Source organism: Oncorhynchus clarkii, chromosome 29 (genome assembly GCF_045791955.1).
Source record: "Oncorhynchus clarkii lewisi isolate Uvic-CL-2024 chromosome 29, UVic_Ocla_1.0, whole genome shotgun sequence".
Taxonomy (NCBI): domain Eukaryota; kingdom Metazoa; phylum Chordata; class Actinopteri; order Salmoniformes; family Salmonidae; genus Oncorhynchus; species Oncorhynchus clarkii.
The window spans coordinates 4141456-4157745 of record NC_092175.1 but is presented as its reverse complement, the minus strand read 5'-3'; the positions used below and the strand labels follow the sequence as shown (position 1 = coordinate 4157745).

The window sequence follows — 16290 nt, the reverse complement described above, 5'->3', positions numbered from 1 at the left end:
TTGAACATGTAATTTCGAGAAGTATGCAAACCCCTGAGGAAGAAATCTGTGCTCGATTGCCAGGCCAACAGAAATCTCTGGTCTTGGTCGAAATCTCAACTGACTCTTGAAAAATCTGACTTTGCTTTCATTTTCAGTTTGGACTTTTACTCATTCTCAGAAGACTTTGGTGAATCCATTGTAGATGTCCAGTGTGTGAGGTGATTTACTTTGTGCAAGGCTTTAGTTGTTAAATGGGAAACGAGTAACCAACTAGTCATCGACAACTGTCTTGAGTTTGGCATTTGTGACAATGTCCTGGGACATCCCACAAACGCGTCACCTTCTAACTACGAGTGTGTGGCCTGTGAGTGGTATAGAGCGAAATCGATTACATGTACGTGTTCGTGAGAGTCCCAGCTTTCCATAGAGGGGTCACAGTAGTTTCTAGCTCCAACTATTCAGTCTATACAGATGTTTTGGTTAGAAGTGTTAAAGCCCAACACTGCCAACGTATAGTTAGTACCAATGCTCCACGTTTTTTCAAACGTCCTCCACACCAGCTCCTCGTTAGTATAGTGGTGAGTATCCCCGCCTGTCACGCGGGAGACCGGGGTTCAATTCCCCGACGGGGAGAAAGGACTGCTTTTTTTTTTTAGGGTGAACAATGTAGCTGAGCCCACTATGCGAAAAATATGCTTAGAGATAAAGCTTTATGATACGATTTCCAGCATTATCTCAGTATTCCAAGGCATTGGTTGTTCAGTGGTAGAATTCTCGCCTGCCACGCGGGAGGCCCGGGTTCGATTCCCGGCCAATGCAGGATGTTTTGAACATGTAATTTCGAAAAGTATGCAAACCCCTGAGGAAGAAATCTGTGCTCGATTGCCAGGCCAACAGAAATCTCTGGTCTTGGTCGAAATCTCAACTGACTCTTGAAAAATCTGACTTTGCTTTCATTTTCAGTTTGGACTTTTACTCATTCTCAGAAGACTTTGGTGAATCCATTGTAGATGTCCAGTGTGTGAGGTGATTTACTTTGTGCAAGGCTTTAGTTGTTAAATGGGAAACGAGTAACCAACTAGTCATCGACAACTGTCTTGAGTTTGGCATTTGTGACAATGTCCTGGGACATCCCACAAACGCGTCACCTTCTAACTACGAGTGTGTGGCCTGTGAGTGGTATAGAGCGAAATCGATTACATGTACGTGTTCGTGAGAGTCCCAGCTTTCCATAGAGGGGTCACAGTAGTTTCTAGCTCCAACTATTCAGTCTATACAGATGTTTTGGTTAGAAGTGTTAAAGCCCAACACTGCCAACGTATAGTTAGTACCAATGCTCCACGTTTTTTCAAACGTCCTCCACACCAGCTCCTCGTTAGTATAGTGGTGAGTATCCCCGCCTGTCACGCGGGAGACCGGGGTTCAATTCCCCGACGGGGAGAAAGGACTGCTTTTTTTTTTTAGGGTGAACAATGTAGCTGAGCCCACTATGCGAAAAATATGCTTGGAGATAAAGCTTTATGATACGATTTCCAGCATTATCTCAGTATTCCAAGGCATTGGTTGTTCAGTGGTAGAATTCTCGCCTGCCACGCGGGAGGCCCGGGTTCGATTCCCGGCCAATGCAGGATGTTTTGAACATGTAATTTCGAAAAGTATGCAAACCCCTGAGGAAGAAATCTGTGCTCGATTGCCAGGCCAACAGAAATCTCTGGTCTTGGTCGAAATCTCAACTGACTCTTGAAAAATCTGACTTTGCTTTCATTTTCAGTTTGGACTTTTACTCATTCTCAGAAGACTTTGGTGAATCCATTGTAGATGTCCAGTGTGTGAGGTGATTTACTTTGTGCAAGGCTTTAGTTGTTAAATGGGAAACGAGTAACCAACTAGTCATCGACAACTGTCTTGAGTTTGGCATTTGTGACAATGTCCTGGGACATCCCACAAACGCGTCACCTTCTAACTACGAGTGTGTGGCCTGTGAGTGGTATAGAGCGAAATCGATTACATGAACGTGTTCGTGAGAGTCCCAGCTTTCCATAGAGGGGTCACAGTAGTTTCTAGCTCCAACTATTCAGTCTATACAGATGTTTTGGTTAGAAGTGTTAAAGCCCAACACTGCCAACGTATAGTTAGTACCAATGCTCCACGTTTTTTCAAACGTCCTCCACACCAGCTCCTCGTTAGTATAGTGGTGAGTATCCCCGCCTGTCACGCGGGAGACCGGGGTTCAATTCCCCGACGGGGAGAAAGGACTGCTTTTTTTTTAGGGTGAACAATGTAGCTGAGCCCACTATGCGAAAAATGTGCTTGGAGATAAAGCTTTATGATACGATTTCCAGCATTATCTCAGTATTCCAAGGCATTGGTTGTTCAGTGGTAGAATTCTCGCCTGCCACGCGGGAGGCCCGGGTTCGATTCCCGGCCAATGCAGGATGTTTTGAACATGTAATTTCGAGAAGTATGCAAACCCCTGAGGAAGAAATCTGTGCTCGATTGCCAGGCCAACAGAAATCTCTGGTCTTGGTCGAAATCTCAACTGACTCTTGAAAAATCTGACTTTGCTTTCATTTTCAGTTTGGACTTTTACTCATTCTCAGAAGACTTTGGTGAATCCATTGTAGATGTCCAGTGTGTGAGGTGATTTACTTTGTGCAAGGCTTTAGTTGTTAAATGGGAAACGAGTAACCAACTAGTCATCGACAACTGTCTTGAGTTTGGCATTTGTGACAATGTCCTGGGACATCCCACAAACGCGTCACCTTCTAACTACGAGTGTGTGGCCTGTGAGTGGTAAAGAGCGAAATCGATTACATGTACGTGTTCGTGAGAGTCCCAGCTTTCCATAGAGGGGTCACAGTAGTTTCTAGCTCCAACTATTCAGTCTATACAGATGTTTTGGTTAGAAGTGTTAAAGCCCAACACTGCCAACGTATAGTTAGTACCAATGCTCCACGTTTTTTCAAACGTCCTCCACACCAGCTCCTCGTTAGTATAGTGGTGAGTATCCCCGCCTGTCACGCGGGAGACCGGGGTTCAATTCCCCGACGGGGAGAAAGGACTGCTTTTTTTTTAGGGTGAACAATGTAGCTGAGCCCACTATGCGAAAAATATGCTTGGAGATAAAGCTTTATGATACGATTTCCAGCATTATCTCAGTATTCCAAGGCATTGGTTGTTCAGTGGTAGAATTCTCGCCTGCCACGCATGAGGCCCGGGTTCGATTCCCGGCCAATGCAGGATGTTTTGAACATGTAATTTTGAGAAGTATGCAAACCCCTGAGGAAGAAATCTGTGCTCGATTGCCAGGCCAACAGAAATCTCTGGTCTTGGTCAAAATCTCAACTGACTCTTGAAAAATCTGACTTTGCTTTCATTTTCAGTTTGGACATTTACTCATTCTCAGAAGACTTTGGTGAATCCATTGTAGATGTCCAGTGTGTGAGGTGATTTACTTTGTGCAAGGCTTTAGTTGTTAAATGGGAAACGAGTAACCAACTAGTCATCGACAACTGTCTTGAGTTTGGCATTTGTGACAATGTCCTGGGACATCCCACAAACGCGTCACCTTCTAACTACGAGTGTGTGGCCTGTGAGTGGTAAAGAGCGAAATCGATTACATGTACGTGTTCGTGAGAGTCCCAGCTTTCCATAGAGGGGTCACAGTAGTTTCTAGCTCCAACTATTCAGTCTATACAGATGTTTTGGTTAGAAGTGTTAAAGCCCAACACTGCCAACGTATAGTTAGTACCAATGCTCCACGTTTTTTCAAACGTCCTCCACACCAGCTCCTCGTTAGTATAGTGGTGAGTATCCCCGCCTGTCACGCGGGAGACCGGGGTTCAATTCCCCGACGGGGAGAAAGGACTGCTTTTTTTTTAGGGTGAACAATGTAGCTGAGCCCACTATGCGAAAAATATGCTTGGAGATAAAGCTTTATGATACGATTTCCAGCATTATCTCAGTATTCCAAGGCATTGGTTGTTCAGTGGTAGAATTCTCGCCTGCCACGCGTGAGGCCCGGGTTCGATTCCCGGCCAATGCAGGATGTTTTGAACGTGTAATTTCGAGAAGTATGCAAACCCCTGAGGATGAAATCTGTGCTCGATTGCCAGGCCAACAGAAATCTCTGGTCTTGGTCGAAATCTCAACTGACTCTTGAAAAATCTGACTTTGCTTTCATTTTCAGTTTGGACATTTACTCATTCTCAGAAGACTTTGGTGAATCCATTGTAGATGTCCAGTGTGTGAGGTGATTTACTTTGTGCAAGGCTTTAGTTGTTAAATGGGAAACGAGTAACCAACTAGTCATCGACAACTGTCTTGAGTTTGGCATTTGTGACAATGTCCTGGGACATCCCACAAACGCGTCACCTTCTAACTACGAGTGTGTGGCCTGTGAGTGGTAAAGAGCGAAATCGATTACATGTACGTGTTCGTGAGAGTCCCAGCTTTCCATAGAGGGGTCACAGTAGTTTCTAGCTCCAACTATTCAGTCTATACAGATGTTTTGGTTAGAAGTGTTAAAGCCCAACACTGCCAACGTATAGTTAGTACCAATGCTCCACGTTTTTTCAAACGTCCTCCACACCAGCTCTTCGTTAGTATAGTGGTGAGTATCCCCGCCTGTCACGCGGGAGGCCGGGGTTCAATTCCCCGACGGGGAGAAAGGACTGCTTTTTTTTTAGGGTGAACAATGTAGCTGAGCCAACTATGCGAAAAATATGCTTGGAGATAAAGCTTTATGATACGATTTCCAGCATTATCTCAGTATTCCAAGGCATTGGTTGTTCAGTGGTAGAATTCTCGCCTGCCACGCGTGAGGCCTGGGTTCGATTCCCGGCCAATGCAGGATGTTTTGAACATGTAATTTCGAGAAGTATGCAAACCCCTGAGGAGTTGTTCGATTGCCAGGCTAACAGAAATCTTTTTTTAGGGTGAACAATGTACAATGCGAAAAATATGCTTGGAGATAAAGCTTTATGATACGATTTCCAGCCTTATCTCAGTATTCCAAGGCATTGGTTGTTCAGTGGTATAATGTCAGTTGTGTCAGTTTGTATCAGTTTGGTGTCAGAATGACATCTAATTGACTGATGGACGGTGACTTGCTGGAAGACTTTTGTCCATTTGCAATATGATTCAACAGTGAAAAACATCACCAAATGGACATGATGAAATCAACACAATGAGCGATGGAGAGGAACCACTATCACTGCCTGGCCATCCCGAGTTCATCAGACCAGTCAATTTTGCATTTGTGCAGTATTTTTGAGCATGCCAAATTTGTGATGGTAAATGCCCATTGAAACATATTGCAAATGCACGTGCAATTTTTGACTTTTGACTTTTGACTTCCTATGAAATCACATTGCAAATGGACAAAACATATGCCTTATGCACAAGTAAAAATAAAATAAAAATGATGATAATAAAATATGACTAAAGTATGTTGATACAGTTCTTATACCTGTGCAATTGACACAAAAATATAAAGAATTTTGAAAAACGGTGCAGAAAGCACTTTTTTAACCTGTCTAGGACACAGGTTCCGCTAACGGAACCCCTCCCAACATTCCGCTAAAAAGGCAGTGCGGGAAACTCAAAATATATTTTTTAGAAATATTTAATTTTCACACATTAACAAGTCCAATACAGTAAATTAAAGATAAACATCTTGTTAATCTACCCATCGTGTCTGAGTTTTTACATGTTTTACAGCGAAAACACAACATATATTTATGTACAAAAATGAATGGGAAGTCATTGGCACTGTACAAACCATATACACGGTGTCCAATACCACTCAATTCGGCGTCGTTTTATTCAAAGTTGATTGCAAATGCCATATGGCAAATGCCAAGTGTAACACTGCAAAAATCCAACAGATGGCGAGTGCGCTCCACTGTGATTTTTCATATTGCAAATGTAACACAAGTCAAGACCCAAAAGTAAAATTTTGAAAAACTGAACACCCCCTTAAAAGAGTGCTTTCTGGACCGTTTTTCAAAATTATTTCGATTTTTTTTGTCAATTACACATGTGTAAGAACTGTATGAATATACTTTTGTCCAATTTTATTATCATTATTATTAATTGTTTTTACTTGTGCATAAGGCAAGTCCATTTGGTTTTGTCCATTTGCAATATGATTTCATAAGTCAAAAGTCAAAAATAGCAAAACATTTGAAAAAACTTATCACCCCCTTAATGCAACCGCTGTGTCATATTTTGAAAAAGCTTTACGGAAAAAGCAAACCATGCAATAATCTGAGTACGGCGCTCAGAGACCAAACAAGCCAAAAAGTTATTTTGTGCAGTCAACAGAAGTCAGAAATAACATAATAAATATTCAATTACCTTTGATGATCTTCATCAGAATGCACTCCCAGGAATCCCAGTTCCACAATAAATGTTTGTTTTGTTTGATAATGTCCATCATTTATGTCCAAATAGCTACTTTTGTTAGCGCGTTTTGTAAACAAATCCAAACTCATGAAGCGCGTTCACTAGGAGCAGACGAAATGTCAAAAAGTTCCGTTACAGTCCGTATAAACATGTCGAACAATGTATAGAATCAATCTTTAGGATGTTTTTAACATAAATCTTCAATAATGTTCCAACCGGAGAATTCCTTTGTCTTCGGAAATGCAATGGAACGCGAGCTACCTCTCACGTGAACAAGCGTCACGAGCTTGTGGCACTCTGCCAGACCACTGACTCAAAGAGACCTTATTTTGTATTTTTTTATTTCACCTTTATTTAACCAGGTAGGAAGTTGAGAACAAGTTCTCATTTACAATTGTGACCTGGCCAAGATAAAGCAAAGCAGTTCGACACATACAACAACACAGAGTTACACATGGAGTAAAACAAACATACAGTCAACAATACAGAAGAAAAATAAGTCTATATACAATGTGAGCAAATGAGGTGAGATAAGGGAGGTAAAGATAAACATGAAAGAAACGGAAAGGCTCTGGAGCAACAAACCGCCTCTGCCTGGCCGGTTCCCCTCTTTCCACTGGGATTCTCTGCCTCTAACCCTATTACAGGGGATGAGTCACTGGCTTACTGGGGCTCTTTCATACCGTCCCTGTGAGGGGTGTGTCACCTGAGTGTGTTGAATCACTGATGTGATCTTCCTGCCCCTTGGGTTGTGCCGTGACGGAGATCTTTGTGGGCTATACTCGGCCTTGTCTCAGGATGGTAAGTTGGTGGTTGAAGATATCCCTCTAGTGGTGTGGGGGCTGTGCTTTGGCAAAGTGGGTGGGGTTATATCCTTCCTGTTTGGCCCTGTCCGGGGGTGTCCTCAGTGTCTCCTGACCCTTCCTGTCTCAGCCTACAGTGTTTATGCTGCAGTAGTTTATGTGTCGGAGGGCTAGGGTCAGTTTGTTATATCTGGAGTACTTCTCCTGTCCTATTTGGTGTCCTTTGTGAATTTAAGTGTGCTCTCTCTAATTCTCTCTTTCTCTCTTTCTTTCTCTCTCTCGGAGGACCTGAGCCCTAGGACCATGCCTCAGGACTACCTGACATAATGACTCCTTGCAGTCCCCAGTCCACCTGGCCATGCTGCTGCTCCAGTTTCAACTGTTCTGCCTTATTATTATTGGACCATGCTGGTCATTTATGAACATTTGAACATCTTGGCCATGTTCTGTTATAATCTCCACCCGGCACAGCCAGAAGAGGACTGGCCACCCCACATAGCCTGGTTCTTCTCTAGGTTTCTTCCTAGGTTTTGGCCTTTCTATGGAGTTTTTCCTAGCCACCGTGCTTCTACACCTGCATTGCTTTCTGTTTGGGGTTTTAGGCTGGGTTTCTGTACAGCACTTTGAGATATCAGCTGATGTACGAAGGGCTATATAAATACATTTGATCTGATTTGATTTAATTAAAGGCAAAAAAAAGGCCATGGTGGCGAAGTAAATACAATATAGCAAGTAAAACACTGGAATGGTAAATTTGCAGTAGAAGAATGTGCAAAGTAGAGATAGAAATAATGGGGTGCAAAGGAGCAAAATAAATAAATAAATACAGTGGGGGGAGAGGTAGTTGTTTGGGCTAAATTATAGATGGGCTATGTACAGGTGCAGTAATATGTGAGCTGCTCTGACAGCTGGTGCTTAAAGCTAGTGAGGGAGATAAGTGTTTCCAGTTTCAGAGATTTTTGTAGTTGTGGCAGCAGAGAACTGGAATGAGAGGCGGCCAAAGGAAGAATTGATTTTGGGGGTGACCAGAGAGATATACCTGCTGGAGCGCGTGCTACAGGTGGGTGCTGCTATGTTGACCAGCGAGCTGAGATAAGGGGGGACTTTACCTAGCAGGGTCTTGTAGATGACCTGGAGCCAATGGGTTTGGCGACGAGTATGAAGCGATGGCCATAGTTTTGGCCATAGATGGCCATAGATGGCCATAGTTTTACTTTTATTTAAGAGCAATTGGAGGCCACGAAAGGAGAGATGTATGGCATTGAAGCTCGTCTGGAGGGTTGTTAACACAGTGTCCAAAGAAGGGCCAGAAGTATACAGAACGGTGTCGTCTGCGTAGAGGTGGATCAGAGACTCACCAGCAGCAAGAGCGACATCATTGATGTATACAGAGAAAAGAGTCGGTCCAAGAATTGAACCCTGAGGCACCCCCATAGAGACTGCCAGAGGCCCGGACAACAGGTTTGACACACTGAACTCAAACAGAGAAGTAGTTGGTGAACCAGGCGAGGCAATCATTTGAGAAACCAAGGCTATCGAGTCTGCCGATGAGGATGTGGTGATTGACAGAGTCAAAAGCCTTGGCCAGATCAACAAATACAGCTGCACAGTATTGTTTCTTATCGATGGCGGTTAAGATATCGTTTAGGACCTTGAGCGTGGCTGAGGTGCACCCATAACCAGATTGCATAGCGGAGAAGGTATGGTGAGATTCGAAATGGTTGGTAATCTGTTTGTTGACTTGGCTTTCAAAGACCTTAGAATGGCAGGGTAGGATAGATATAGGTCTGTAGCAGTTTGGGTCAAGAGTCCCTACCCTTTGAAGAGGAGGAGGACCGCAGCAGCTTTCCAATCTTTGGGAATCTCAGACGACACAAAAGAGAGGTAGAACAGGCTAGTAATAGGGGTTGCAACAATTTCGGCAGATAATTTTGGAAAGAAAGGGTCCAGATTGTCTAACCCGGCTGATTTGTAGGGGTCCAGATTTTGCAGCTCTCTCAGAACATCAGCTGGCTGGATTTGGGAGAAGGAGAAATGGTTTTGCACGCCCAATTTTTCAGTTTTTGATTTGTTAAAAAAGTTTGAAATATCCAATAAATGTCGTTCCACTTCATGATTGTGTCCCACTTGTTGTTGATTCTTCACAAAAAAATACAGTTTTATATATTTATGTTTGAAGCCTGAAATGTGGCAAAAGGTCACAAAGTTCAAGGGGGCCGAATACTTTCGCAAGGCACTGTAATTATAAAGTCAATCTCAATGTGATCTGTGAGATTCAGAAGCCATTTGATTTTTGCCTCCAAAAACACTCAAACTGAACATAAGTATGATGGTTTTAATTACCTTTTTGTTTGTTTTGGAGTCAAAGATAATAGTTTTAGTTTTTCAAAAGGGTTTTTCATTATTTTATCTCAGTTAAAGGGACATTTCACTGTATTCGTCCATTAAGATGTTATTAATGTATAATATGTGTCATAAATATTGATAATTTCCTCACTACACACAAATACGAGCCTTTCTACAATTCATAGCGATTTCAGGATGTAGTACCACCGCTGTCTAGGTTGATCCATTTGAGAATGGGTGTCAACAGGTAGCTAACGTTACTCACTGGACCAGCAACTCATTCATCAAACATCAGCGTGCAAATAACTATTTATTTTTATTTTTTGTGTTGACAACAACTGTACTGTTTAGTCATGGTATTGTGCCTGAATGTGCAAACTACAAGCAAGCACAGGCTGCTGGTGTAACATTTCATCGGTTACCTTATTAAGATGTCAAGCATAGGTAACATATCAAACCTAGCTAGCTAACTAGTTATTGAACTACATTTCCATTCATAATATGCTACCTAGACATTTCAAAGCAAATCAATGTAATTAGCCAGCCGCTATCTGTCGATGTGATTTGTAACTTTGCAAGTTAACTTTAGCAATGTTAGCTACAGCCTACCGGACTAACTACTAACTAACTACTGCAGAGGCTAAGGTGACTGGCCTATGTGTTCTATTTACAAAGTTTGAACCCATCAACGTCTGCAGCGGAATCAACATCAAGCTCAACACCAGGAGCTTGTCACCTTTGCTAAATCTTTCCATGACTCCATGATGAGCAAATACATATACTGGAGCTAGGCATAAACAAGGTCCGTGTCTTGTCATCAGAGTTGGTGGGTTTATAAGTAGGCTACAGCTTCTACTGTACACTGAGTGTACAAAACATTAAGGACACTTGCTCTTTCCATGACATAGACTGTCCAGGTGAATCCAAGTGATGTCACTTGTTGAATCCACTTAAATCAGGGTAGATGAAGGGGAGGAGACAGGGTAAAGAAGGATTTTTAAGCCTTGAGACAATTTCACGCTCAACAGTTTCCCTCGTGTATCAATAATGGTCCCCCACTCAAAGGACTTGACACAACTGTGAGAAACATTGGAGTCAACATTTTTATTTTATTTTTTTATTTTACCTTTATTTAACTAGGCAAGTCAGTTAAGAACAAATTATTATTTTCAATGACGGCCCAGGAACAGTGGGTTAACTGCCTGTTCAGGGGCAGAACGACAGATTTGTACCTTGTCAGCTCGGGGATTTGAACTTGGGCCAGCATCCCTGTGGAACACAATATGACTTTCACCAGCTGAAGAACATTCAGGACCCTGCCTGGAACATTCAGCCTACACAACATCTATATTCAGTTAGACTGATGTTGTAGTATAATATAGAATGCCTAGTATACTCACAACTGGATTGTAGTATAGATATTGCTAGCTGTTGTACATATGTACTGTATATAATGGAGTTTGATATAAAATGTTTTATATAATAGTTGTTAAAAGTGTACTGACATGTGACTAAATGATTACAGCTACATCAGAAACAAATAAAGTGTTGACTTCAACTTCTGGATCCATTCCTTGTGATATTCATGAAATGGATTTGGAAGTAACTAGCTACAATCTTACAGCTAAAATAAATAATGAAGGGAGTCGGTGTATTATTTCCACTTTAATTTGTTGGCAAGTAAACATGTTTTAATGAAACAATAGATTCATCTGTCAATGTTGCAAATAGCTAGACATATTCAAGACAAAGTTTATTTGCTCTGGAGACCGAGCTGAGTTTACACAACAGTGTGCATGAACAGTTATGGCAATGTATGACATACTATATAAACAGTAGAAGAAAAATATACTGCTAACACCTATAAATACTGCAGTTCTACAAAGGGAATACTTGCATATGGTGTGTTTTGGGGGTGCAGTCGGGTGTTCGTAGTCACTATGATACAAGGGCAGATTGTTGTTATGGAACTTTCACATCTCCTCGTGAATTGATCAAATGGCCCCAGCAAGACACACAGGCAAGGGGACTTTGAGGGGCAAATATATTGGAGAAAGAATGCCAATTAAATACTGTTATCAGTTAAAATAATATCTAACACTCAGCCTCTCTCTCTCGCACACACGCACACACACACACACACACACACACACACGCACGCACGCACACACACACACACACACTGTATATTATTCCGATCCAACATCCCACCCGTATCCCATCTGCCACTCTTAACTGTCTCTCCACTCTGCTCAGTACTGTCTCTGCTCTCTCTGACTGTAATGTATGAAGTTAACCTTGGAGGCACCCTGTGGCGCTCCAGCTAAGGAGAGCAGCTCTGGCATTGATGCTTGCTGTGCATCCTCCTCTGATTTGCAGGGTATTTAAAAAGAGAGAGAGAAAAGAAAAGAGGCAGCCACCAAAACTCTAACTGCTTTCAGATAGAGAATGGGGGTTAGGAGAAGTGGGCCCATATTGGAGAGAATATTGATTGTGTGCGCATATTGTTTTCATTTGATTTAATTTGTCGCCAGTGGCAACTACAAGTCTAATTGGGGTCTGACACAACAAAAATACATTACAGACAAAAGACTGAACATGTAGTGTGTGTGTGTGTGTGTCTGTGTGCATCTGTCAGTAACACATACACGTCAGTACATACACACAACAAGTAGGTCAGATGGGGGAGAGGCGATGTGCTGTGAGGTGTTGCTCTATTAGTGTTTTAAAGCTAGATTTGATCTTCACTTGCGCTATATAAGATGGAATGGAGTTCCATGCACTCATGGCTCTGTATTATACTGTATATAAGATGGAAGGGAGTTCCATGCCCTCGTGGCTCTGTATTATACTGTGTATGAGATGGAAGGGATTCCCATGCTCTCATGGCTCTGTATTATACTGTATATGAGATGGAAGGGAGTTTCATGCACTCATTGCTCTGTATTATACTGTACATAAGATGAAAGGGAATTCCAGATGGAAGGCAGTTCCATGCACTCATGGCTCTGTATTACACTGAATGTAAGTCTGTATTATACTGTATATACGATTGAATGGAGTTCCATGCACTCATGGCTCTGTATTATACTGTATAATAGATGGAAGGGAGTGCACTCATTGCTCTGTATTATACTTTATATGAGATGGAATGGAGTTCCATGGACTCATGGCTCTGTATTATACTGTATAATAGATGGAAGGGAGTTCCATGCACTCATTGCTCTGTATTATACTGTATATAAGATGGAAGGGAGTTCCATGCACACATGGCTCTGAATTACACTGTATATACGTCTGTATTATACTGTATATAAGATTGAATGGAGTTCCGTGCACTCATGGCTCTGTATTATACTGTATACAAGATAGGAGTTCCATGCACTCATTGCTCTGTATTATACTGTATATGAGATGGAAGGGAGTTCCATGCACTCATGGCTCTGTATTATACTGTATATGAGATGGAAGGCAGTTCTATGCACTCATGGCTCTGTATTATACTGTATATGAGATGGAAGCGAGTTCCATGCACTCATGGCTCTGTATTATACTGTATATAAGATAGAAGGGAGTTCCATGCACTCATGGCATTGTACCATACTGAATATAAGATAGAAGGGAGTTCCACGCACTCATGGCTCAGTATTATACTGTCTATAAGATGGAAGGGAGTTCCATGCCCTCGTGGCTCTGTATTACACTGTATATACGTCTAAATTATACTGTATATAAGATGGATGGGAGTTCCATGCACTCATGGCTCTGTATTTTACTGTAATTGAGATGGAAGGCAATTCCATGCACTCCTGGCTCTGTATTATACTGTATATAAGATAGAAGGGAGTTCCATGCACTCATGGCTCTGTATTATACTGTGTATAAGATGGAAGGGAGTTCCATGCCCTCGTGGCTCTGTATTATACTGTATATAAGATAGAAGGGAGTTCCATGCACTCATGGCTCTGTATTATACTGTATATGAGATGGAAGGCAGTTCTATGCACTCATGGCTCTGTATTATACTGTGTATGAGATGGAAGGGAGTTCCATGCCCTCGTGGCTCTGTATTACACTGTATATACATCTAAATTATACTGTATATAAGATGGAATGGAGTTCCATGCACTCATGGCTCTGTATTATACTGTATATAAGATGGAAGGGAGTTCCATGCCCTCGTGGCTCTGTATTTTACTGTAATTGAGATGGAAGGGAGTTCTATGCACTCATGGCTCTGTATTATACTGTATATAAGATGGAAGGGAGTTCCATGCACTCATGGCTCTGTATTACACTGTATATACGTCTAAATTATACTGTCTATAAGATGGAAGGGAGTTCCATGCACTTATGGCTCTGTATTACACTGTATATACGTCTAAATTGTACTGTATATAAGATGGAAGGGAGTTCCATGCACTCATGGCTCTGTATTACACTGTATTTACGTCTAAATATACTGTCTATAAGATGGAAGGGAGTTCCATGCCCTCGTGGCTCTGTATTATACTGTATATGAGATGGAAGGGAGTTCTATGCACTCATGGCTCTGTATTATACTGCACGTTTCCTTGAATTTGTGTGTATGTGTGTGTGTACACTCCTGTCTGCGTGCGTGTGTGTGTATCAAGGTAGTTAGTTACATTATAAAGCCAGAGAACTGCCTGATCGGCTATGTAAAGAAATGCAAATATGAGAGGTGGGTTGGGACAGGGGGCTGCCCTGTGCGACTGTAGAAAGGGCTGTGGTGGGCCCTGTGGATAGGTCGGGGGGAAGTGGGGGGTCAATGACAAGTGTTCAGTGATTTCCTTTTCATGGCAGAAATATTGTGCTTGTTAATCCATTTCAGTCGTTGTGTCATGGTGGCTGGGAGGAGGCGTTGGGAGAGAGGAGGGAGGAGGGAGAGAAGAGAGTGGGGGGCTAAAATGGGTAGGTGGAGAGGGGATGAGGTGGGGGAAGGTGGGGAGAGTGCAGGTCAATGCTGACGGGATACGAATAAGCCTGCGCTAATCCATGTGTGCTTAATCAGACATTCAGCACGGTGCGGCTAGGGGAGGAGAGGGACTGGGATGGAGGGATGGGGTGAGGAAGAGGGAGTAGAGAGGAGAAGTTCATGAGAATTCAGTATGAGTAATTCTTGTCTTTGTTGAGAATGTTCGTTCCTCAAGCCCCCACAGAGCCCCTTCCCTCTCCCGCTTGCCCGTGAGTGCAGGTTTCTTATGACTTGATGATAGATTGATTGATGACTCATCCCATTAGTGATACTCTAGGCCAGGGTTTCCCAAACTCAGTCCTGGAGCACCCTTGGGTGCACGTTTTGGTTTTTAACCTAGAACTACACAGCTGTTTCAAATGAACAAAGCTTGATAATGAGTTGGTTATTTGAATCAGCTCTTTAGTGCTAGGTCAAAGCACAACCAAAACGTGCGTTCAGGGGGGACCTCAGGACAGAGTTCTAAGTGGCACCCTATTCCCTATATACTGCTTTACTTTTGACCAGGGCCCATGTAGGGTCATAGGGCGCCATTTGGGAGAGATCCCTATTGAAACTAATGCAATCCGACATAATTGACTAATGACGTCATTATTGGTCAATCATTGGTCAATAAACATGTAAATCAATAGTCATTAAACAATAGATTGTCTGGGTCAGGCAAACCAGCATAAATTAAGAGTTGAGTGATGTTTTTGAAAAAAGGTAACACACACCTTGTGACAAGAGATGAAAAGAATCTGCCCACTCCATCAAGCAAGGGGGACAACAACACAGGGCATTCACGGGACCTCATGGAACCACGGACCACACCTGCAGAAACTGGACAACAGGGGGAAGCAGAGGAGATACCTATCATAGACTTCTCCCAGCTGACGCTTGACATACCACCTACGCCACCTCCAGTCGTAGAAACAACCAGCTGGTATGATTGAGTGGAATCAGCCAACAGTAACACGGAAGCAGCAATATGAGAGTCAGTAGTGCATGACCTTAAATGGTAATAATAGGAAGCTTCCGTTTAACACACAGGCCTAAGGTTACGTAGGTCTACAGCCCCAGTGGGAACTTCCCCTGTAAAAAGATATATAAAGAGAACAGAGATCATAAGACAGGATGATCCTCACTAACATATGAAACAGACTTCATATGGAGAATCATCACAGGTAAATTTACTATTGCACTATATGCTTTTTGATAGAGTAAAACAATATTTTGAGAGCTGGATATTTGTGCTTAAGTACTTATTGGGTCATACTCTGAAGAAGCTGGTTGAATCTTGTGAACCTGACTGAGTCTCCGAAAAACAGAGGTCTAACCACCTCTTGATCATATAGACAAAGCGGGCGTTCGCATTTTTGACACAAGAAACCAGAGGTGACTAGCAATTCAAGGAAAAACAGCCAAGTACCAGTTACCATATATTGCGTCTATGCACAGAGTTGGAAGTGAATAGTATTAGGATATACACTTTTTGTTGGACTAGAACAATATTTTGAGAGCTGGATATTTTTGCTTAAGTACTTATTGGGTCATACTCTGAAGAAGCTGGTTGAATCTTGTGAACCCGACTGAGTCCCCCCGAAAAACAGAGGTCTAACCACCTCTTGATCACATAGACAAAGCGGACGTTCGCATTTTTGACACCAGAAACCAGAGGTGACTAGCAATTCAAGGAAAAATAGCCAAGTACCAGTTACAATATATTGAGTCCATACACAGAGTTGGAAGTGTATAGAGATACTGGAATTCGGA

At 42.4% G+C, this 16290-nt stretch overlaps 12 non-coding genes across 12 annotated transcripts; all 12 read left to right on the top strand.

Annotated features, from left to right (window-relative positions):
- Nucleotides 1–543: 543 nt before the first annotated feature.
- Nucleotides 544–615, top strand: trnad-guc (transfer RNA aspartic acid (anticodon GUC)). The gene has a single exon. It is a non-coding gene; the product is annotated as a tRNA-Asp (tRNA).
- A 115-nt stretch (nucleotides 616–730) lies between these two features.
- On the top strand, nucleotides 731–801 carry trnag-gcc (transfer RNA glycine (anticodon GCC)). Its single transcript has one exon. It is a non-coding gene; the product is annotated as a tRNA-Gly (tRNA).
- A 550-nt stretch (nucleotides 802–1351) lies between these two features.
- On the top strand, nucleotides 1352–1423 carry trnad-guc (transfer RNA aspartic acid (anticodon GUC)). The gene has a single exon. It is a non-coding gene; the product is annotated as a tRNA-Asp (tRNA).
- A 115-nt stretch (nucleotides 1424–1538) lies between these two features.
- trnag-gcc (transfer RNA glycine (anticodon GCC)) lies at nucleotides 1539–1609 on the top strand. The gene has a single exon. It is a non-coding gene; the product is annotated as a tRNA-Gly (tRNA).
- Nucleotides 1610–2159: 550 nt separating this feature from the next.
- On the top strand, nucleotides 2160–2231 carry trnad-guc (transfer RNA aspartic acid (anticodon GUC)). The gene has a single exon. It is a non-coding gene; the product is annotated as a tRNA-Asp (tRNA).
- Nucleotides 2232–2344: 113 nt separating this feature from the next.
- On the top strand, nucleotides 2345–2415 carry trnag-gcc (transfer RNA glycine (anticodon GCC)). Its single transcript has one exon. It is a non-coding gene; the product is annotated as a tRNA-Gly (tRNA).
- A 550-nt stretch (nucleotides 2416–2965) lies between these two features.
- trnad-guc (transfer RNA aspartic acid (anticodon GUC)) lies at nucleotides 2966–3037 on the top strand. Its single transcript has one exon. It is a non-coding gene; the product is annotated as a tRNA-Asp (tRNA).
- Nucleotides 3038–3150: 113 nt separating this feature from the next.
- Nucleotides 3151–3221, top strand: trnag-gcc (transfer RNA glycine (anticodon GCC)). The gene has a single exon. It is a non-coding gene; the product is annotated as a tRNA-Gly (tRNA).
- Nucleotides 3222–3771: 550 nt separating this feature from the next.
- On the top strand, nucleotides 3772–3843 carry trnad-guc (transfer RNA aspartic acid (anticodon GUC)). Its single transcript has one exon. It is a non-coding gene; the product is annotated as a tRNA-Asp (tRNA).
- Nucleotides 3844–3956: 113 nt separating this feature from the next.
- Nucleotides 3957–4027, top strand: trnag-gcc (transfer RNA glycine (anticodon GCC)). The gene has a single exon. It is a non-coding gene; the product is annotated as a tRNA-Gly (tRNA).
- A 550-nt stretch (nucleotides 4028–4577) lies between these two features.
- Nucleotides 4578–4649, top strand: trnad-guc (transfer RNA aspartic acid (anticodon GUC)). The gene has a single exon. It is a non-coding gene; the product is annotated as a tRNA-Asp (tRNA).
- Nucleotides 4650–4762: 113 nt separating this feature from the next.
- Nucleotides 4763–4833, top strand: trnag-gcc (transfer RNA glycine (anticodon GCC)). The gene has a single exon. It is a non-coding gene; the product is annotated as a tRNA-Gly (tRNA).
- Nucleotides 4834–16290: the final 11457 nt, after the last annotated feature.